The sequence below is a fragment of the Schistocerca cancellata genome, chromosome 7 (assembly GCF_023864275.1).
Source record: "Schistocerca cancellata isolate TAMUIC-IGC-003103 chromosome 7, iqSchCanc2.1, whole genome shotgun sequence".
NCBI lineage: Eukaryota > Metazoa > Arthropoda > Insecta > Orthoptera > Acrididae > Schistocerca > Schistocerca cancellata.
In genome coordinates this window covers 250,734,460-250,757,270 of record NC_064632.1, presented here as the reverse complement: position 1 = coordinate 250,757,270, position 22,811 = coordinate 250,734,460, and the positions used below count along the sequence as shown (strand labels likewise).

General features: G+C 41.2%; 1 protein-coding gene across 1 annotated transcript in view; it reads left to right on the top strand.

Moving 5' to 3' along the window:
• Nucleotides 1–15,851, top strand: part of LOC126092502 (RNA-binding protein 42-like) — a 331,306-nt gene extending 315,455 nt beyond the window's left edge. Inside the window, exon 7 of the mRNA XM_049908125.1 lies at nucleotides 15,715–15,851. The gene's annotated coding sequence lies outside the window, so the exon portion shown is untranslated. The remainder of the gene's footprint in view (nucleotides 1–15,714) is intronic.
• Nucleotides 15,852–22,811: the final 6,960 nt, after the last annotated feature.

Sequence of the window (22,811 nt, the reverse complement as noted above, 5' to 3'; positions counted from 1 at the left end):
AGTCATTAGTTGCAGTTATATTTTATTACCCCATACCAATTTTGACAAATAAATCAGCCATCTTCAGAAGTTTAGTATTGGTTTAGTAGATGCCAATATCTTCTTCATAAAAACATAATGCCATGGTATGTCCAGAAATGTACATATTGTATGTGATTATTGTAAACACAGATTGATAATTTATAGTAACTATATCACATCTGTGTATGAGGGTGATTCAAAAAGTAACAGCAAACTATTTTTTGTGAAGCATATACTTCCCTTACAGGTACAAACAAGATTTTATTTTTCAACATAACTCCCCTCCTTTTCGATACACTTCTCATACCAATGAACCAACTTCCCTATTCGATATGAATGAAAGATTTTCGGTTGTGCCCACAAGAGTGCACCACTTCTTTAATTTCATCATCACTTTCAAATCATCGTCCCCTGAGAGCATCCTTCAGGAGTCCAAACACGTGGTAATCCAAAGGAGTGAGTTCAGGACTGTACAGAGGATGTGGTATGACCTGAAATCTGTCTCCGAATGACAGCAAGAGTTGCAGCAGCTGTGTGGAGATGTACATTGTCATGAAGGATAAGAATGCCTCTAGACAGAAGTCCTGTGCGACAGCTCTATATTTCTGGCTTTAGCTCAGTCCCCAACATGGCGCCATACTGGGTCTGTTCACTGTTTCACCCTTTGCTGATAGTGCTTCAAAATCAGCCCATTCATATCCCAGAAGAGGATAAAAATGAACTTTCTGGCAGACGGCTGAAACCTGAAGTCCTTGGCTGGAGAAGATGGGTGTTGTCATTCTGAATTCGTCTTTTGCTTTCAGGTTCACCCAGGTTTTGTCTCCTGTGACAGTACGTGTCAGAAAGCCTTGTCCTTCAGTTTGTGCCAGAGATGATGTGGCATCCTAAACACGTGTCATTTTGTGTTCACCAGTGAGCATCTTGGGCTCTCATCATGCACACGATAAATGGTACTTGAGACCCTCACAAGTAATGGTCTGAGCAGATTGACAGTGATACTCAGTTTCCTGACTAAAGCTTCTACAGAAATGCACTGGTTCTCACGAATCGTAGCATCAGCGTTTCCCACATTCTTGTCAGGAATGGTCGTAGAGTGACGCCGAGAGCGTTGCTCTTCTCTGACTGACATACAGCCACTTTTAAAAGACATCTACCGACGTGTACTCTCTTCTCTCACTAATGCATCTATTTCCATACCTTTTCAACATCCTTCTATGGATTTGTTGAGATTTTATGCCCTCCGACCTCAAAACTCGTATTACTACTCGCTTTTCTTCTATGTTGCACACAGCTAGGGACACAGCCATTTTGTTTCAACTGTCATTCAGCTTGTAATGCAAGCTTTCATGCATGCCGGAGCTTTCTCAAAGAATGCATTTCACTTCCTGTGAGTTTCAAATGCATGATTCTTTACTTGTATTTAATACTGATAGTTTGCTACTACTTTTTGAAGTGCCCACATATATGACGTACCCCTTTATATAAATTTCTGTTGGTAAAAAATCCAACTTTGAGATGAGAGATAAACTTAGTTTTGGTCTCTCTTTGCTTTTCATAGTTTTTCCTTTTATCTTTAATCTTTCTGTTCACCCACAATACACTACGTCTTTTAACACCATCAGTCATCACTTCCTGTGTAGTTATATTTAATTCATGTCCAGTAGCAACATTATCAGGAGTTAATTCGAGGAGTATGTTGATCATTGATCTAAAATAGCCCATTTGTAGGAATTTGGGTGACATGAGTCTGCACTAATAATGATGTCTAAAGTGGTTGGTTTTCGGAAAATGTTAATAGTGTCCTATGATTTTTTGTTAAGCAAATATCTAAGAGGCTAATGTGAGTACAACCTGATATTTTCAGAGAATGATTTTTTATCGTAGATAGGTCAAGTTTCATCATAATTTTGTATAAGGCCCGCATTGGGACATTAATGACACTGCCAAGAAATATCAGTTGATGCAACCAAAAAGTAAATTTGCAGTAGAGATTTAAAAAGAAGAAAGCTTTTTAGATGTTTTGTTAAAGGAAGATAATGGGACACACTCTGTTGACACTTTCTGAAAACCAACCACTTCAGATGTGATTATTGATGTGGCCTGTGTCATACAGATTCCCACAAATCGGCTTATTTTAAAACTAAGTTTATCTCTATGATGTACTGGGTGTCCCAAAAAGAATGACCCGATTTTAACTTGTAATAATATTGAGACAAATGTCACTAGGTAACTTAAACAGCACTAAATGTAATTGGCATAGTCTAGAGTTTCAGAAAAAATCCACTATATGTCACTACGAGTGCTGACCTGGAGCGTGCAGCCAGTCTCGCGCAATATGGCATCCGCGCAACAGAAGGCGTATTGTGGTATTGAATTTAGTTGCACTCAATCCGTGATTGCAGTTCAGCGTGCGTTTCATATTCGATTTTGTGCTAAACCACCATCACCAAAGAACATTCAATGGTGGTATAAGCAGTTTGAAGAAACAGGGTGCCTGTGTAAAGGCAAAAGTCCTGGCTGGCCATGCATTCCTGAACAAACAGTGGAACAAATCCGATGAGCATTTGAGCAGAGCCCCCACAAGTCTATGTGTCGTGCTAGCCGAGAACATGCATTACTGCGCATGACAGTGTGGCGTGTGTTACGGTGTTGTTTAACCCTCAAACCATACCAATTACAACTGTTACAAGCCCTTTCAGATACTGACAAAGTGAAGTGAGTGGACTTTAGCAATGCTATTCTAGAGGACATGGAAAAGATAACACTTTTATGTCACAGTTGATATTCAGTGATGAGGCAACTTTCCATACTAGTGGTAAGGTTCTTTGTCATGATGTGCATATATGGGGGCTCGAAAATACTCATGAAACAATTGAACACGAATGTGATTCACCAAAAGTGAATTTTTTTGTACTGTTTCGCAAAGCAAGGTTTATGGACTCTACTTTTTTGAGGAAGAAACCATAACAGGACAATCGTACCTTGCAATGCTACGGAACTGATTATTCCCACAACTTGACTCTGACAATTTCATCTGTCAGCAAGATGGAGCACCACTGCACTGGCACAACAATGTGTGCAGTTTCCTCAATGCCAACGTGCCTCAGTGTTGGATAGGGCGTACAGGACTGCGAGAACAGGCTTTACATTCTTGGCCTCCTAGGTCCCCTGACTTAACACCATGTGATTTCTTCCTGTGTAGATATGTTAAAGAATGTGTTTACGTTCCTCCCTTACCTCGTGACATTGATGAACTAAAAACGAGAATACCAGCTGCTGTAGCTTCAGTGGCAGAAGACACCTTATACTCAGCTCGGGATGAATTCGGCTATCGGTAGATGTTGCCCATGCGGCCAGTGGAGGACATATTGAACATTTATGATGGATTTTTATAAACTTCTGTCTTTTCTGAGTAATTTAGTATGCAATTTGTTGGTGGTAAGCCCTTTTTCCTAATAAATAATTCTTTTTATAATCGGGTCATTCTTTTTGGGACACCACGTATAATGGCCCACTTTGTGAGCACGTCGTGAAACCATAAAAAAAATCATCTAAAAAGTTGGATTTCATACTAATAGAAATGTAGATAACATGTCATTCTGTAGGAAATAATGAAAACAAATTTTGAGGTGTGAAATGTATAAGCTTAAATGTAGGGACTGAGAAAATTTTTATAGAGGACAAACGGATGGAATTTTGCAACAAGGTATAGGGAGCTTACGTATGATCTGACAAGACTGATTTGGGGAACCATTCCAAGAACTGTGATCCAGACCCTATTACAGAAAGCCTTCAGATCATACACAAAACACCCAAAGGCCATGTACGCAATTACTTTGGAAGAACTCGAGATATATTCTCATAGAAAAAGGCAGTTACAATGAGTGCTAAACGAGCAGACATATTTTAGTAAAAATTGGTTTTGAGACATATTTTATGATCTGTTATGACATTTCAGTTACTAATCACATCAGCTGCATTACCTCCATTCAATTTGTACGGGCTCCATTTGGTTTGTGCACTGATTGCCTTGGAGTAACATTCCTATGATCGTGTCATTGCTTTGTATTATATTCTGCTGTTGACTATCGCATTTGGTGCTGCAATATTTTGCGCATATGTTCTACAAATCTTACGTTACATAAAGTTCGTTAAAATCTCACGAGAACCATATAGATGCACATGTATTAATCCACATGGGTTTGTCATGTTAATCATTACTTAACGTATTAGATTTTTAATTTTATTCATGTTTGATAGAGTGCATTGTCAGTGTTCCTTGAGCACCACCTGATGGCTGTTGAATAATTTGCCGTCGGTATGCACCTGCCCCTGTAAGAGTACATACTGTTTGATGATTTACATTGTATTGATGATTTGAAATATTTGGTATGTATTACTCGTGTATATTAATGTATTTGTGGCCAATTTTTTGTGATCATTTCTCATTTTTATGATTTATTGAAATAATGTGCATACCACAAATAGTTATTGCTTCTTATGAAAAAATGTTTTTGTAATGTGGGCAAATAATTGTATGTCCCATGTTTTATTTTTCCTCATATGACAGATGTGATAATGTCAGTTGGCTGAAATGAGTAATCAAAAGAAGGAATAGTAAAGTGTGACCAAGACAGAAAATTTTTGTTTGTGTACATGATACTTGTGTTTGTACGTAAAACTTGTGTTAAGAAGACATTCTGGAGACAATTTGAATTAAATACGAACTTGCATGTGAATTTCCACAAGTAACAATATGCTACTCAAAGACTTTGTACAAACAACTGGTTGGAGTAGTGAATGTCATCCGCTAATCCATCACTGTACCCTTCAACACAGTTAATATATTACAGGTGTCTTGTAAAGACATTAATGTGTATAGTAAGCCAAGAAAATGCTGCTATATTCAGAGTTCTTTTTATTATTATTTTATTTTTATTTTTTTGTTTTTTTATTTTTTTGTTAAGATGTTATTGTCTGATGCTATGTGGTGTGTTTTTTAAGTAAGTACCATTTTGAAATTAAAAAAAGACGTGCTAAAATATCTCAATAATTTTATTTTTACTTTTCTACATAATTTCCGTCAATATTGAGGCACTTGTCATAACATTGTACCAGTTTTTGAATACCCTCCTCATAGAAGTCTGCCGCCTGACTTGTTAACCACTGCATCACCACTGTTTTGACTTCGTCATCGTCTCGAAGACGCAGACCGTCCAGGTGTTTCTTCAAGTGCAGGAACAGATGGTAGGCGCTGTGCGCAAAATCGGGGCTGTACGCAGGATGAGCTGGAGTTTCCCATCGAAAAGATGTGATGAGATCTTTGGTCTGATTCGCGACATGCTGACGGGCATTGTCTTGCAGTAAAATGATGCCCTTGCTCAACTTGCCACGTCTTTTGCTCTGAATTGAATGGCGCAGATTGTGCAATGTCTTGTAGTAAGCTGCTGCATTGATTGTCTCATTACGAGGCAGAAATTCCACAAGCAGTTCTTCTTTTCTGTCCCAAAAAACTGTACACATGATTTTCTAGGCAGAAATTGTTTGCTTAAACTTCACTTTTCTGGGTGAATCTGAATGCCGCCATTCCATGGACTGTTGCTTTGATTCTGGTGTGATGTAGGCCACCCAAGTTTCGATCGCGAAAAAAGTACCTAGTGTTAACCTAGGTTTCGGCGTAGATAACTACACCTTCTTCAGAACAATAAAACCCACAAGTGCCTACGAAGATCTTTGTCAATGATTAAAAGAACACCATAGCTATACATTTATAAACGAAAAAAAGGAAACACAAACAGTACATTTGTACAAAGTCTAAACCGTTACTTAACTTATTGGTGTAACCTCCACCTCACATCGGCCTATGTTCGATGGGCCATGACCCGCCATAAACTACTCCTACAACGAGTAGCTATACAGCATTTTAGACTGTGACAATGTTAAAAAAGTGTTATGGAAGTAAGTACTACAGCACATTTATATGAAATTGTTAATAGTTAGTGCATCTATCAATGTCTGTTGCTAACAACTCCATATGCTTGCAGGTAGCTTGACATTGGCCATGTAGCTGAAATAATAGCATCAGAAAATAACATCTTAATAAAACGTCTTGTTTTGGCTTATGATATGTATAGTACAATAAGTGCAAATGTAAACAAAGTTGATGTGCTGTTCATTGCTTCATCTTACAGTGTGAGTTCTTCAGTGTAGATGGATTGGTTTACACTGAATGAAGGAATATGACAATTGTTTTGCATATCTTTCTCAAAAACTCATCCACTTCATGTTTGAGAAGGTGTAAAATATTTGCCTGCTCCTTTAATCTAAAACTCATCAAGATTAATTTGCTGACTGAATTTCTTCTTGTCAGCTGTGTTAGGTAGAGACCAACTACCTAATAGTGACATATGAAAAGTTGTGCCAGACTGGGACTCAAACCCCGATTTCCCACTTTTTGTGAGTGGTTGCCCTAAACACTTCAGCACGCTCCCCGGACTGACCCAAACCTCCATCCTTATATCGGTGTCCATTAAGTGCATCACCTTATGCAACATTACTTGGATTTCTGCAGTAGGATGAATGAGAGAATTAGAAATTGAGACCGATGTTGTTATCAACATGTACCTGCCTAGACTTGTAATACTTACATGTATGTCTGAAAGAATAGACACAGTTGACTAGCCACAGCTGTACAAAATACAGTGCACTATTGATTATTCGTGTATCTAAAAAAATGGGGGGGGGGGGCACATGTGCTGTGTGGACACTAAGCCACACCTGAGCACTCACAGATGTGGGCTGCTGATGCTGCTACTACCCATCCAGTAGACACCATCCTGAATACATATTTGAAAAATCTCGAATATTTGTGTTTTTTCAATTATTTCTGTAGCCTATTTCCAAAGATGGACAACTCCATTTTTTTACAATTTGAGATAATAACAGATTTCAAGAGCGCATAGTGTAGAGAATCCAATACTGGTAGTCTATAATGAGAAAAATGGGCAGAAGCATTTTAAGATCATTTTTAAACATTTGTCTTGGTTACAAAATCAGCCAAGTGTAAAATATGTTGCTGACAAAAACAGCCACCTCAACTAGGCACCAATCACAAGGTTTAGGTCTGCCATGTGACCTCACAAGTTCTTGACATTTTTAGTGACATATTGATGACCAGTGTATTCTGCATCTATCTGCAACAAATTAAAAACTAAATTATTGATATACAAAACTCTTGCATCAGGATTTTTTTGTATCGTAAAGAAAGTAGACGATAAGGTAGCTGTAATGTCATATGATACACAAAAAATATACCAGTTCCAGAGCTTCCAGATCAAAGCACACAATATTCAAGGCTGCTGTATTACTATAATTTGATAGTGTTTTGTGGCTGTTCTAGTGGACCTGGAACTCTGCTTTAAGAGAATGTATCAAGTTGGACAGAACATGAAAGAAAGTAGTCGTCAAATGAAACAGCCTCTGTAGTATATGAGGAGCTTGAATGTAAATGTAAAACCAGCTATTTTTAAGGCAAATACACTGTACAGCTTATAGCAGGTGGGTGTCCAGACCAAAACAAAAATACAATCTTGGCTGAAAGGAACAAAATATTTGATCAAAAAATGGAACTCTTTTTCTGTCACAGGGCACTCTTATATGCCAAGTGATAGAGTTTTGGTGCACTTGAAAGAAATATTAAGAAAAAGGTAAGATTGTGCAGCCTGGAGAGTACCTTGATGAATTTAGTAAGCATGTAACCATCAAACTTTTAGGAAAGGATTGGGCCAATCTAAGATTTCACAAGTCAAAAATTCAGTTTTGACCAAGAAACCAAAGTCAGTACATGTCAGTGGTGAACAAAACTATAACTTTCAAACTGAGAAATCTTCATGTGTCATAAAAGCAGAGGAAAAACCAATAGACATGAACCCTGAAGAACTTAAGATTGGAGTAAAACTAAGTGTGCCTAGGATACAAGACATGAAAGCATTACTAGCAAAATACTGGTGAGAAGTGGAATGAGATTGGAAATGTTAAGTGGCATGAAAAAGTAATGAATAAAAGTAATTTAATGCCTGAAATCCACTACCTAAATGTATGTGTTTGAATGAATCGCCTAATGAAGGACATGAAATTAAAGTAAATCCACTCGTTTTACTGGACAGTTAAAATGTTATTTTTCAGACTTTACAATATGTGACCAATTTTGTATCATTAAAATTATGTTTCCATACAGTTTGTCTTTTAGTTATTTAACCTGAAGCCTGGTACGTCAGTCACACGATTATTATTGACAAAGCCCTCACCACCAGACATCGAGTGACAAACGCGGCCTTATCTGATTGTTGGTTACAAACCCAGTGATCTCCATATTTGGCATAAGCTATACTAGGTTAAGATCCATTGTCCAATAGTGACATGAAAATTTGTGGTGGACCAGTACTCAAACCCGCGTTTCACACTTATTGTGAGTGCGTTCACCTTAACCACTTTGGCTATCTGTGCACACTCCATGGATCGACGCAAACCTCCATATGTCACACTGTCTACGTCCTTACATCATAGTCCACTAAATTCATCACCTACTGGTCAAAATTTTACTTGGATTCCTGCAATAGGGAAAAATGAGACGAGGAATCGAGACCAATATTGTTGTTGTTGTTGTGTGCCTACATAGGCTTGTAGTACTTACGTGCTTGCAGTGAATTAGTTTTGAATAATTTCGCACAGCTGTGCATGATTAACAGTGTCTGTTCTTTCAGGCATGCATGAAACTAAAAATCATCCTTGCACAAATTCTATACTGATTCAGTGCTGTTGAATATGTCACTCCTGCAAGCCACATGGGCTGCTGCTACAGTGAGATTGTTAGTCCCAAATCAAAGTAATGATGTTGCGTTTGTCTAGGTCCATCTGCTTTATTTGTGTGTGTTACTATATTGTGAATGTGAGGAAACTGCTTGAAAACTGTCTATATACTTTGCCCAGTACAGTCAGCAGGCAAAAGTATCTGTTACTACATTGTGTTGGTTCAGTGTGTCTGATGATTTGTTGGAGATTACAAGCAGTCAACTTTTCTAATTGTTAATTTTTATTGTAGTGAAATGAACATTTTGGTCTATGACAGTACAGCTGCATTTGTGCTAGTGAGTTAATCGACATTACGAGGAAGCCCAACAGATATATGTTTTCCTGTGTCAGGCTGGGAGAGGTACTTTCTTATTGAGACCAACTGGGTTGGCTGTACAGGTGGAGATAAATGTAGGAAATTGTCCAAAGCCAAAAGCAATGACATTTTGTGGCCAAACAAGAGATTCTTTTTAAACTGTCAGGTTGTTGAATGACCTCACCTGTCATTCAACAACATCTTTGCCTCTGCACTTCCGCCTCGACTGACATCTCTGCCCAAACTCTTTGCCTCTGTATATGTCTGCTTGTGTCTGTATATGTGTGGATGGATATGTGTCTGTGTGCGAGTGTATACCCGGGATTGGAATGACTCCTTACCCTCTCCCTTAAAACCCAAATCCTTTCGCCTTTCCCTCTCCTTCCCTCTTTCCTGACGAGGCAACCGTTGGTTGCGAAAGCTAGAATTTTGTGTGTATGTTTGAGTGTCTATCGACGTGCAAGCGCTTTTGTTTGGTAAGTCACATCATCTTTGTTTTTAGATATATTTTTTCCCACATGGAATGTTTCCTTCTATATATATATCTGTTGTCGATAGACACACAAACATAGACACAAAATTCAAGCTTTCGCAACAAACGGTTGCTTCGTCAGGAAAGAGGGAAAGGAGTCATTCCAATCCCGGGAGCGGAAAGACTTACCTTAGGGGGAAAAAGGACAGGTATACACTCGCGCACACACACACATATCCATCCGCATGTACACAGACACAAGCAGACTTTTGTAAAGGCAAAGAGTTTGGGCAGAGATGTCAGTCGTGGCGGAAGTATAGAGGCAAAGATGTTGTTGAAAGACAGGTGAGGTATGAGCGGCGGCTAATTGAAATTAGAAGTTAGCGGAGATTGAGGCCTGGCGGATAGCGAGAAGAGAGGATATGCTAAAGGACAAGTTCCCATCTCCGGAGTTCTGACAGGTTGGTGTTAGTGGGAAGTATCCAGATAACCCGGACGGTGTAACACTGTGCCAAGATGTGCTGGCCGTGCACCAAGGCATGTTTAGCCACAGGGTGATCCTCATTACCAACAAACACTGTCTGCCTGTGTCCATTCATGCGAATGGACAGTTTGTTGCTGGCATTCCCACTTAGAAGGCTTCACAGTGTAGGCAGGTCAGTTGGTAAATCACGTGGGTGCTTTCACACGTGGCTCTGCCTTTGATCGTGTACACCTTCCGGGTTACAGGACTGGAGTAGGTGGTGGTGGGAGGGTGCATGGGACAGGTTTTACACCGGGGGCGGTTACAAGGGTAGGAGCCAGAGGGTAGGGAAGGTGGTTTGGGGATTTCATAGGGATGAACTAAGAGGTTACGAAGGTTAGGTGGACAGCGGAAAGACACTCTAGGTGGAGTGGGGAGGATTTCATGAAGGATGGATCTCATTTCAGGGCAGGATTTGAGGAAGTTGTATCCCTGCTGGAGAGCCACATCCAGAGTCTGATCCAGTCCCGGAAAGTATCCTGTCACAAGTGGGGCACTTTTGGGGTTCTTCTGTGGAAGGTTCCGGGTTTGAGGAGATGAGGAAGTGGCTCTGGTTATTTGCTTCTGTACCAGGTCGGGAGGGTAGTTACGGGATGCAAAAGCTGTTTTCAGGTTGTTGGTGTAATGGTTCAAGGATTCCGGACTGGAGCAGATTCGTTTGCCACAAAGACCTAGGCTGTAGGTAAGGGACCGTTTAATGTGGAATGGTAGGCAGCTGTCATAATGGAGGTACTGTTGCTTGTTGGTGGGTTTGATGTGGACGGACGTGTGAAGCTGGCCATTGGACAGGTGGAGGTCAACGTCAAGGAAAGTGGCATGGGATTTAGAGTAGGACCAGGTGAATCTGATGGAACCAAAGGAGTTGAGGTTGGAGAGGAAATTCTGGAGTTCTTCTTCACTGTGAGTCCAGATCATGAAAACGTCATCAATACATCTGTACCAAACTTTGGGTTGGCAGGCCTTGGTAACCAAGAAGGCTTCCTCTAAGCGACCCATGAATAGGTTGGCTTACGAGGTGGCCATCCTGGTACCCATGGCTGTTCCCTTTAATTGTTGGTATGTCTGGCCTTCGAAAGTGAAGAATTTGTGGGTCAGGATGAAGCTGGCTAAGGTAATGAGGAAAGAGGTTTTAGGTAGGGTGGCAGGTGATCGGCGTGAAAGGAAGTGCTCCATCGCAGCGAGGCCCTGGACATGCGGAATATTTGTGTATAAGGAAGTGGCATCAATGGTTACAAGGACGGTTTCCGGGGGTAACAGACTCGGTAGGGATTCCAGGCGTTCGAGAAACTGGTTGGTGTCTTTGATGAAGGATGGGAGACTGCATGTAATGGGTTGAAGGTGTTTATCTACATAGGCAGAGATGCATTCTGTGGGGGCTTGGTAACCAGCTACAATGGGATGGCCGGGATGATTGGTTTTGTGAATTTTAGGAAGAAGGTAGAAGGTAGGGATGCGGGGTGTTGGTGGGGTCAGGAGGTTGATGGAGTCAGGTGAAAGGTTTTGTAGGGGGCCTAAGGTTCTGAGGATTCCTTGAAGCTCCGCCTGGACATCAGGAATGGTATTACCTTGGCAAACTTTGTAAATAGTGTTGTCTGAAAGCGGACGCAGTCCCTCAGCCACATACTCCCGACGATCAAGTACCACAGTCGTGGAACCCTTGTCCGCTGGAAGAGTGACGATGGATCGGTCAGCCTTCAGATCACAGATAGCCTGGGCTTCAGCAGTGATGATGTTGGGAGTAGGATTAAGGTTTTTTAAGAAGGATTGAGAGGCAAGGCTGGAAGTCAGAAAAAAACCTTAATCCTAAAAAACCTTAATCCTACTCCCAACATCACCACTGCTGAAGCCCAGGCTATCCGTGATCTGAAGGCTGACCGATCCATCGTCATTCTTCCGGCGGACAAGGGTTCCACGACTGTGGTACTTGATCGTCGGGAGTATGTGGCTGAGGGACTGCGTCAGCTTTCAGACAACACTACTTACAAAGTTTGCCAAGGTAATTCCATTCCTGATGTCCAGGCGGAGCTTCAAGGAATCCTCAGAACCTTAGGCCCCCTACAAAACCTTTCACCTGACTCCATCAACCTCCTGACCCCACCAACACCCCGCACCCCTACCTTCTTCCTAAAATTCACTAAACCAATCATCCCGGCCGTCCCATTGTAGCTGGTTACCAAGCCCCCACAGAACGCATCTCTGCCTATGTAGATCAACACCTTCAACCCATTACATGCAGTCTCCCATCCTTCATCAAAGACACCACGACCACTTTCTCGAACTCCTGGAATCCCTACCCAGTCTGTTACCCCCGGAAACCATCCTTGTAACCATTGATGCCACTTCCTTATACACAAATATTCCGCATGTCCAGCACCTGCCACTCTACCTAAAACCTCTTTCCTCATTACCTTAGCCAGCTTCATCCTGACCCACAACTTTTTCACTTTCGAAGGCCAGACATACCAACAATTAAAGGGAACAGCCATGGGTACCAGGATGGCCCCCCTCGTACGCCAACCTATCATGGGTCGCTTAGAGGAAGCCTTCTTGGTTACCCAGGCCTGCCAACCCAAAGTTTGGTACAGATTTATTGATGACGTTTTCATGATCTGGACTCACAGTGAAGAAGAACTCCAGAATTTCCTCTCCAACCTCAACTCCTTTGGTTCCATCAGATTCACCTGGTCCTACTCTAAATCCCATGCCACTTTCCTTGACGTTGACCTCCACCTGTCCAATGGCTAGCTTCACACGTCCGTCCACATCAAACCCACCAACAAGCAACAGTACCTCCATTATGACAGCTGCCACCCATTCCACATCAAACGGTCCCTTCCCTACAGCCTAGGTCTTCGTGGCAAACGAATCTGCTCCAGTCCGGAATCCTTGAACCATTACACCAACAACCTGAAAACAGCTTTTGCATCCCATAACTACCCTCCCGACCTGGTACAGAAGCAAATAACCAGAGCCACTTCCTCATCTCCTCAAACCCGGAACCTTCCACAGAAGAACCCCAAAAGTGCCCCACTTGTGACAGGATACTTTCCGGGACTGGATCAGACTCTGGATGTGGCTCTCCAGCAGGGATACAACTTCCTCAAATCCTGCCCTGAAATGAGATCCATCCTTCATGAAATCCTCCCCACTCCACCTAGAGTGTCTTTGCACTGTCCACCTAACCTTCGTAACCTCTTAGTTCATCCCTATGAAATCCCCAAACCACCTTCCCTACCCTTGTAACCGCCCCCGGTGTAAAACCTGTCCCATGCACCCTCCCACCACCACCTACTCCAGTCCTGTAACCCGGAAGGTGTACACGATCAAAGGCAGAGCCACGTGTGAAAACACCCACATGATTTACCAACTGACCTGCCTACACTGTGAAGCCTTCTAAGTGGGAATGCCAGCAACAAACTGTCCATTCGCATGAATGGACGCAGGCAGACAGTGTTTGTTGGTAATGAGGACTTGCCCTTTAGCATATCCTCTCTTCTCGCTATCCGCCAGGCCTCAATCTCCACTAATTTCTAATTTCAATTAGCCGCTGCTCATACCTCACCTGTCTTTCAACAACATCTTTGCCTCTATACTTCCGCCTCGACTGACATCTCTGCCCAAACTCTTTGCCTTTACAAATGTCTGCTTGTGTCTGTGTACATGCGGATGGATATGTGTGTGTGTGCGAGTGTATACCTGTCCTTTTTTCCCCCTAAGGTAAGTCTTTCCGCTCCCGGGATCTGAATGACTCCTTACCCTCTCCCTTAAAACCCACATCCTTTCGTCTTTCCCTCTCCTTCCCTCTTTCCTGACGAAGCAACCGTTTGTTGCGAAAGCTTGAATTTTGTGTGTATGTTTGTGTGTCTATCGACCTGCCAGCGCTTTTGTTTGGTAAGTCCCATCATCTTTGTTTTTAGATATATTTTTCCCACGTGGAATGTTTCCCTCTATTATATATATATGGGGGGGGGTCTAGTCGATTTAATTATGTTGTTCTGATTATAATAATTCCATATGTTAAGATTATACACCAATCAAAAAGTTTTGCATCACCTCAGTTCTGAGAGATCAGGAAACTGTACAGAAAATTGGAATAGAGATAAACATAAAAATCATTTCCGCCCTTTTTATTGCTCATGAAAACCACACATCGCATGTTGTACCACCATAACATCTCAGAGTTGGTGGTCCAGATTGCTATACACATTGGTACCTCTGCTACTCAGTAGCACATCCTCTTACACTCATGCATGCCTGTATTTATAATGGCATACTATCCACAAGTTCATCAAGGCACTGTTGATCCATATTGTCCCACTTCTCAATGGTGATACGACATAGATACCTCAGAGCGGTTGGTGGGTCACGTCATCCATAAACAGCCTTTTTCAATCTATCCCAGGCATGTTCAATAGGGGTCATGTGTTGAGAACATGCTGGCCACTCTAGTCGAGCGATGTCATTATCCTGCAGGAAGTCACTCATAAGATGTGCATGATGGGGGCGTGGGGCGTGAATTGTTGTCCACGAAGATGAATGCCTCGCCAATATGCTGCCGATATGGTTGCACTATCAGTCGGAGGATGGCATTCATGTTTTGTACAGCTGTTAAGGTGGATTCCATGACCACCAGCAGGGTACGTTGGCCCCACATAATGCCCCCCCCCCCCCCCCCCAGACAGCAAGGAACCTCTACCTTGCTGGACAGTGTGTCTAAGGCGTTCAGCCTGGCCGGGTAGCCTCCAAACACGTCTCCTATGATTGTCTGGTTGAAGGCATATGCGACACTCATATGTGAAGAGAACATGATGCCAATCCGAGCAGTCCATTCCGCATGTTGTTGGGCCCATCTGTACTGTGCCTGCATGGTGGCGGGGTTGCGAAGATGGACCTCGCCATGGACATCGGGAGTGAAGCTGTGCATCATGCAGCATATTGCTCACAGTTTGAGTCGTAACATGACGTCCTGTGGCTGCACGAAAAGCATTATTCAACATGGTGGGTTGCTGTCAGGGTTCCTTCGAGCCATAATATGTAGGTAGTGGTTGTATACTGCAGTAGTAGCCCTTGGGCGGCCTGAGTGAGGCATGTCATCGACAGTTCCTGTCTCTTTGTATCTCCTCCATGTCCGAACAACATTGCTTTGGTTCACTCTGAGATGCCTGGACACTTCCCTTCTTGAGAACCCTTCCTGGCACAAAGTAACAATGAAGATGTGATTGAGCCGTGGTATGGACTGTCTAGGCATGGTTGAACTACAGACAACACGAGTTGCGTACCTCCTTCCTGATGGAATGACTGGAACTGATCGGCTGTCTGACCCCCTCCGTCTAATAGGTGCTGCTCATGCATGGTTGTTTACATCTTTGGGTGGGTTTAATGACATCTCAGAACAGTCAAAAGGACTGTGTCTGTGATACAATATCTACAGTCAACGACTATCTTCAGGTGTTCTGGGAACCGGGCTGATGCAAAACTTCTTTTGATGTGTGTATTATCACTTATATTGAAAACTACAATTCTGATTTTCAGGTGTTCCTACCTAGTGGAGAAAATGAGAAGAAAATCGAGAGAACCTGTGAAATATTTGTTACGATCACAGAAAATGTGTTTATTAACACAAATTTTGTATGTAATTTATATGTGTGAATAAACAAATACTGTACATACAAAACATGCATTATCTGTTTTACATTCCCTGTACCTGGAATTTATTTCTGAATCATTGTTCAAAACACATAGTATATATTTTCATTTTAGCCATAATTGGAACAGTGCACAAAAGATGAATTGTGTAGGATCTGCTCGATTTTCTATAAAAAGCATTAAACTTTGTTAATATTTGTGTCACTGATAGTCAGTCTCACATAGCAACCATTTCTTTTGTCTAAAGCTCATATATGCACACTCATTTTCAGATTCCTCAGTTGTCGTTCATAGTAATATCAACAGAACATTGTTAGTTTTTGATGTCCTCAAGAGTATAAGCTTCTATGTGGAGCATAGATTGAATAAGTAATAAGTAGATATGAGTTCCAATTAAGTGCCTCAGAAGATACATGTGGATAATTTTTTTGTCATTAATTTATCATCAGAAGCAGCAACATAACGTATGGATTTGCATTTCAAATATAACATAAATTATAAGCAGAAGTAGTCTCTCAGCCCCCCCCCCCCCCACACACACACCCTACGAATACGATTCATATTGTCCCTTTATAGCAGAGATGCAGTTAGTGCAGTAGCACTGCAGGATTTGTCCAGAAATACCTACATATGTTACAAAACCTGTATCGTTTACACTCACTATATTTAAATTGCAACCTATAATGCACCAACCACCTTTTCCTTTTGTTCACAACAATGTTATGGCTACCAGACCTGGTTTTAAATATTTGCATGTTCAGAGCAAAGTTAATGATGACAGAAAGTAGCCAGGTGGCACTCCCTGTTCCCACTTTGTTGGGAGTTGTAAACTCTGCAGTAAAAATCTCTGCCAGTGGCAGTTGGGCAGGCCACAATCTTCCCCATTTTTACTCTCTGCAGCTGTCCCCTGCTCTTCCACGCGCACTCTCTTGTAGTGGACTCATCGCTAAGTAAACATTTCTTGTTGTGACACTACCATTGTGTCAAATAGGACCACAATGCATTGGCCTACTGAAAGGTAACTTTCAACTACATGTAAGGAGCCATGTCCATATGTGCATAATGAGATAAAAATAATAAAAACTTCTAATTTTAGTAATGAAATACTGTGGAAAAAAATTAGCATTTACAGCTCCAACAATAAACTACAACAATGACAGAATGAAGCTAGTGAAATGTATGTAAGGTAGTTAAGTTCTAGGTAGTTGGAAGGTCAATGTTGCTCTTGATATGGTTTCCCATGTAATGTTTTGAGAGAAAGTTTATAGAATGGACAGAGTCAGTAATTTACTATGTTTTAAGAAGATGAAAATTCACTGGTTGAGATAGCTTTTCTGAACAATATATTCCCAGCAAACATGTAAAAGAACCATTTCTGCAGTGTCAGTTAATAAAGTGTTCTTCAGCTAATCTCTGAATCTACAGGGATCATCTCCATTATGTGGTGCAGTGAATGGAAGGCACCTTTACTTTTGAGATCAGTACTCCTGCAACATGGACAGTAAGAGCTGATTAAGTCCTTAATTCTGAATGGACTCTCCAAAATGATAGTGGAAGCATTGCCTACAGTGGAAGTTTCAGGTGGGGCCAGGTTCACATACTCTTTCGCTGAGCCATGTTGTGGCTGCACCAGCTGTCTCCTGGTCGCTCACACAGCCCAGCTCCCACATCTGGCAATCTACTGCCTCCTGTCTCACAACGACACACATTTGCATCTCTTCCACCACTCTTGGCACCACCAGGAATCACTATCATTGGCTGTCTTTCAATCAACTTGTTTATGTTAATTTTAGATCCTTGTGCAGTTCAGAATACTACAAAAACATAGTAGTTACTTTTCTGCCTAAAATAAAACATCACACTTTTAGTTTGTTATAAATATAACAGTGTAAGAGCACACTGAACTACGTAAAATGTTCCTTTTTGAATTTTCCTCTCAGGTTTTCCACCAAAGAAGAGCTTCTGACTGATCTTCATGATGCTTGCCCCGCCATGTCTTTGTTTGCTGCGTAAAAGACTTGAAGTTGTCCATCTTTGTACCCTCCAACAGTATTGCGCCATATTTGGTAACATTGAGAAAAAATATGAATATAAAGCAGAATCGTTATAAGCCACAGCACTGTTTTTAGTGTACTACAAGTAAAGAAGGAAGTCACTGCATTTGCAGGATTCAGCAACTTAACATATAAATTAATCAAGCAACTCAATTTGGCATTTTTTACATTTGCAAGTATTTCTCTTTATGTTGAGTTGTATATGCAGATGGTAATGGTAGTTTCCCTGAAGCAAGTGTAAGAATACTGTGTAAAACAGAATGACTAAGTCATACAGAGGCTTCATCAAATGTATTGGAATGCTTGCACTTACATCTCTTGCTTCTTAATGGTATTGGTGATTAGTAGTAATGGTTAGCTTGAGATGAAATACAGGCTACACAACCGCAATACATGGCACAAAAATAATTTGCATGTGCAACTTTCCTCCTTATCTAATGTTCATACTGAGTTCTGTATTCTGATGTGAACATCTGTAATAAGCTGCCAGCAAAAAATTGGGAAACATTCAAAAGAAAGTTAAAATATAACTTACTAACCCACATAAAAAAATTGCTTCCATATAGACAGGCCACTCAGGACAGCATGTCTGCAGTTATGATAAATACCTTGTCCAGTGTGCTGAAGGTATTACCAAGGTCTTCACAGGCTGACATCCTCCAGATCTATTCACAGGCAGACTTCCAGTGTCATATCCTCACATGACCCTATTTCTCTAACCACCTCCAAGAACTAGCTACAAAGGTGCATCCTTACCTAAATACAAAGTTTGTTGAATAAGTAATGCCCTACAATTTTTTAAAAAGCTATTAATATACATAGACAAATGTCCTTGTTGGTGCTTCACATCTGTTGTTTGTTCTGTGCGTTGGTGAAGTTTTGAACCGTTCTGACAGATGACAGAGCCATAGTACAGTGTCAAAATGGCGTTCACATACAATTCAAGTTACAAGCAGTGGGCTGTTACTGAATTCTTGTGTGCAGAAAAAGAAATCATGATGATCATCTATAAACACTTGGGTGCAGTTGATACGAGTACAGTTGGGCGGCAGGTAAAGAAAGTTACAGCCTAAGGAGATGCAGAAACAGAGCTCCATGATCAGCCACTCTCTGGACGTCCTGTCACAGCCACTGCTCCAGACATGCTGAATTGTGCGGATGCCATTATTCGTGCCGACCGGTGCATCACAACTCTACAACTGGCTGTACAGTTGTCGGTCAGCATTGGAAGTGCATCTGCAATGATCGAGACACTCAGATGTTCAAAGAGGTGCTCACAATGGGTTCCACGAATACTCACAGTGGACCACAAGATTCAGTCTGAATTGTTGGAGCATTTTGAGACCCAAGTAGAGGCCTTTCTGTTACAGGGAATGAAAGCTGGGTGCACCACTTAGTGCTGGAAACAAAAAGGCGAGTCCATGGAGTGGCATCACCCTCATTCCCCACGAAAGAAGAAATTCAAGACAACCCCTCTGCCAGAAAAGTCATGGTGACAGTCTTCTGATAGCATCATTCTTGTGGAAGTGATGCCGAGAAGGCCAACCATCAATTCAGAGGCATATTGAAGACTCTGAATAACTCAAGAACTGTTTCCAACATGTTTGATTGGACAAGAATCCAGCAGAAACGTTGCTCCAACACGATAATGCACGCCCACATTCAAGTCTGAGAACCTGGGAACACATCTCCAAATTGGGTTGTTCATTGCCTCATCCATGCTACAGTCCCGACTTGGCACCCTCAGACTTCAATCTCTTTGGGCCGCTTAAAGATTCTCGACGGGGAACACACTTTGAAGACAACAAGAGTGTTAGTCATGCAGTGAAAACATGGCTACGCTTACAGGACAAGAGCTTTTACCAGCAGGGAATACATGCACTTCCACAATGCTGGCATACGTCCGTAGAACGTGATGGAGACTTCGTAGAAAAATAGGACAGGGACAACACATGTTGGTGTAAATTGTCGCCAAATTCTGACTCTTAACAGTAAATATGTTCTAAGAAAAAAAAAAAAAAAAATGTGGGGCATTACTTATTGAACAACCCTCGTATCATTCCACACTGGAACAACTGGACCACATCCTTTACTAGGGCTTCATACCTGGAAATGAGGAACAAAGCTATCAATCCTCCCTAAAGTGTTATTCAGCCACCCACCCAATCTATGTAATATCCTTGTCCATCCCTTAAGCCACACTCAGACCCAATATTTTGTCACTTGCATCATATCCCCATCATAGGCTTATCCTATCTTAATGACGGCAGAGTAACCTGCGAAAGCAGTCATATCATATACAAGGTCTGCTGTAACTTCTACACAGCATTTTACATGGGCACAACTACCAAGCAACTGTTCACTTTAATGAATGGCTAGCAGCAGAGCTGAGCAATCAGTGATAAAACATGCTCCTTAGCACACCAGGATCAATTTCAATGGCTGCTTTGGAACCTGTGCCACCTGGATCCTTTTCTGAATTACATAGATACAATTCATCTGTACAACACATTCTTTGATACTGTAATCCACTATGTCTCCAATCTTTGCTAACCTCTGTATCACATCCCATCTTGCACCATACCTTTCCTCCTCCCCAGTCACATTCCTATGCTGTGCATCTGCTGCCTCTCCCTCCTAACTGTCAGACGTGCTTCTTCAACCCTCTAACCCATTTTGTGACTATACTCTCCTCACCCACCCTACACTGCACAACTCCTCATACCAGTCAAGCTGCAATGCTGGCACAATGTAGTTGTACAGGTGTTTGTGGCATGTGTTGTGTGTATGTTGCAGAGGGGAGGTTGTTCTATTTGTGTGTACTCTGTAGCTCTGAAAAATGATTAGTCCAAAGTCTAGAGAAATTCACTGTCTTGTTTATCTGCCTTTCAACAACTTACCGTATTTACTCGAATCTAAGCCACACTTTTTTTCCAGTTTTTGTAATCCAAAAAACTGCTTGTGGCTTAGAATCGAGTGCAAAGTAAGCGGAAGTTCTGAAAAATGTTGGTAGGTGCCGCCACAACTAACTTCTGCCGTCGAATATATGTAGCGCTACACAGGTATGCTTTGCAGGCACAAAGATAAATACTGGCGCCAAACCCTCTGCGTCAGTAAATAAATTTAAAAAAAAAAAGGTGGAAGACGAGCTTTTTTTTCTCCGCCTAGAGTTTTGACCACTGCATTTTCATACATTATCCAACAAAGTAAATACATATTCCGTATTGTCCATGTAGCAGCATTTCAATGTACTATGAAAATCCGACTGGCAAGACTGTTTGGGATGTTTGTCAATATGGCCAACTCTACGTTCTGAATTTTTTCCTACCTGTGAGAAGAGATGGTTCCTTATAGGAACTTTTATGAATTGTGAATCGCATGCAGTATTTTCTTCACAATACAAATATAAACATTTTGCCATGTATTCTTTCATGTTTGCTGCTAACTCATTTAAATCCTGTCTGCCTAATAAACTATGAAACTAGAGTGAGACAACAGCAAACGCGGAAGAGTATACATATCATGCCATGTTTATATTCATATTATTCTTATGCCTAATAGTGATACAGTCAGAAATGAAGCACGGCAATTGACTAGATTTTTAAATCTAAGATGACTAATTTCAGTGCAGAATGTAATGTACTAAAGAGGTGTCTGCAAAGATTTTCAAATGTAGAAAAATCTTCACTAAACTCTCATTCAGAACATCCTTTATCATACGCTGTCTGTTATTTGGTTCTTGTAGATCATTATCGAAGAATGCAGCAGTGTAAGTAACAACAAAAAGCAGTCTCTTGCCATTGTTTCACTAACGAAACAATTTCCTCTCTCTCTTTTTTTAAATTGTAAGCAGCGGTAGCGTGCACAAAAGCAAGCCATGCCGCGAGCGGTGACAGGTCATAAACACTCATTATCAGAATGCGACAAACAATGCATGACACAGTACAGTAATGCATTTTCTGCTTAGAGTGACGTAAACACCTATAACAAAGAGAACGGCACTTATCAGATCAAAGAAAAATAAGCAATCAATTCAAACCAGACGAAGTACGCGAAAACGGAAGGGTACCCGTATAAGTACGGACAGAGCGCCTGGCGCATAGCAATGGCTAATTGGCTACCCGGTAAAGCTTAACTGCTAAGCTGACGACTCAAACCAAATTACTGTAGCTGTATCGTCATTCATTCGACCTAAATTGTGTCTCATATTACAATGGACCAACTTTGTTTCAATTTGGAGGTGCGGCCTAAAACTTTTCTCCCCCCTTGAATTTCGAGTCTCAAATTTCAGGTGCGGTTTAGATTCAGGAAATTTTTTTTTTCCTTCATTTCAAGTCTCATTTTTCAGGTGCAGCTTAGATTCGAGTGCGGCTTAAATTCAAGTAAATATGGTAGCACCTCTACTATTCAATGAGTTATTGCTTTAGTGATAAAATTATTTACAAATCTCCTATAACTTATTCTTACAAGAGTACTAACTATATGTGTGACCACCTTAACTGTGAATAACGGCTTTCCAAGAAACCAACACACATTGAAAGGATGGCCTATCAGTCACCTATATGATGACTTGCTGAACTGCATGTAGAGGGTAGCTGCTGAGTCATCAGGTGCCCATTATTACCGTAAAGAAAAAGTTAAAAAAATTGAAAAACACACACACACACACAATATATTAAACAGGAAAGATAAAGAAAGATCAAATGGAGAAAAATACAGTTTGAAAGAGTTCAGTGCCCTTTCAACAAAGAGGTCATTAAGCCTGGCTGGACACTGATGTGGATGGAAATCAGTCTGGTACTTCTTGAAGGAACTACTCTAGCATTAGCATTAAGTGATTTAGGAAATTATGGAAAGCTAAAATCTGCATTAAAAAATTGGACAATTCAAAGAAGTACACTAGAAGTGAAGATGGAAAACAACAAACGA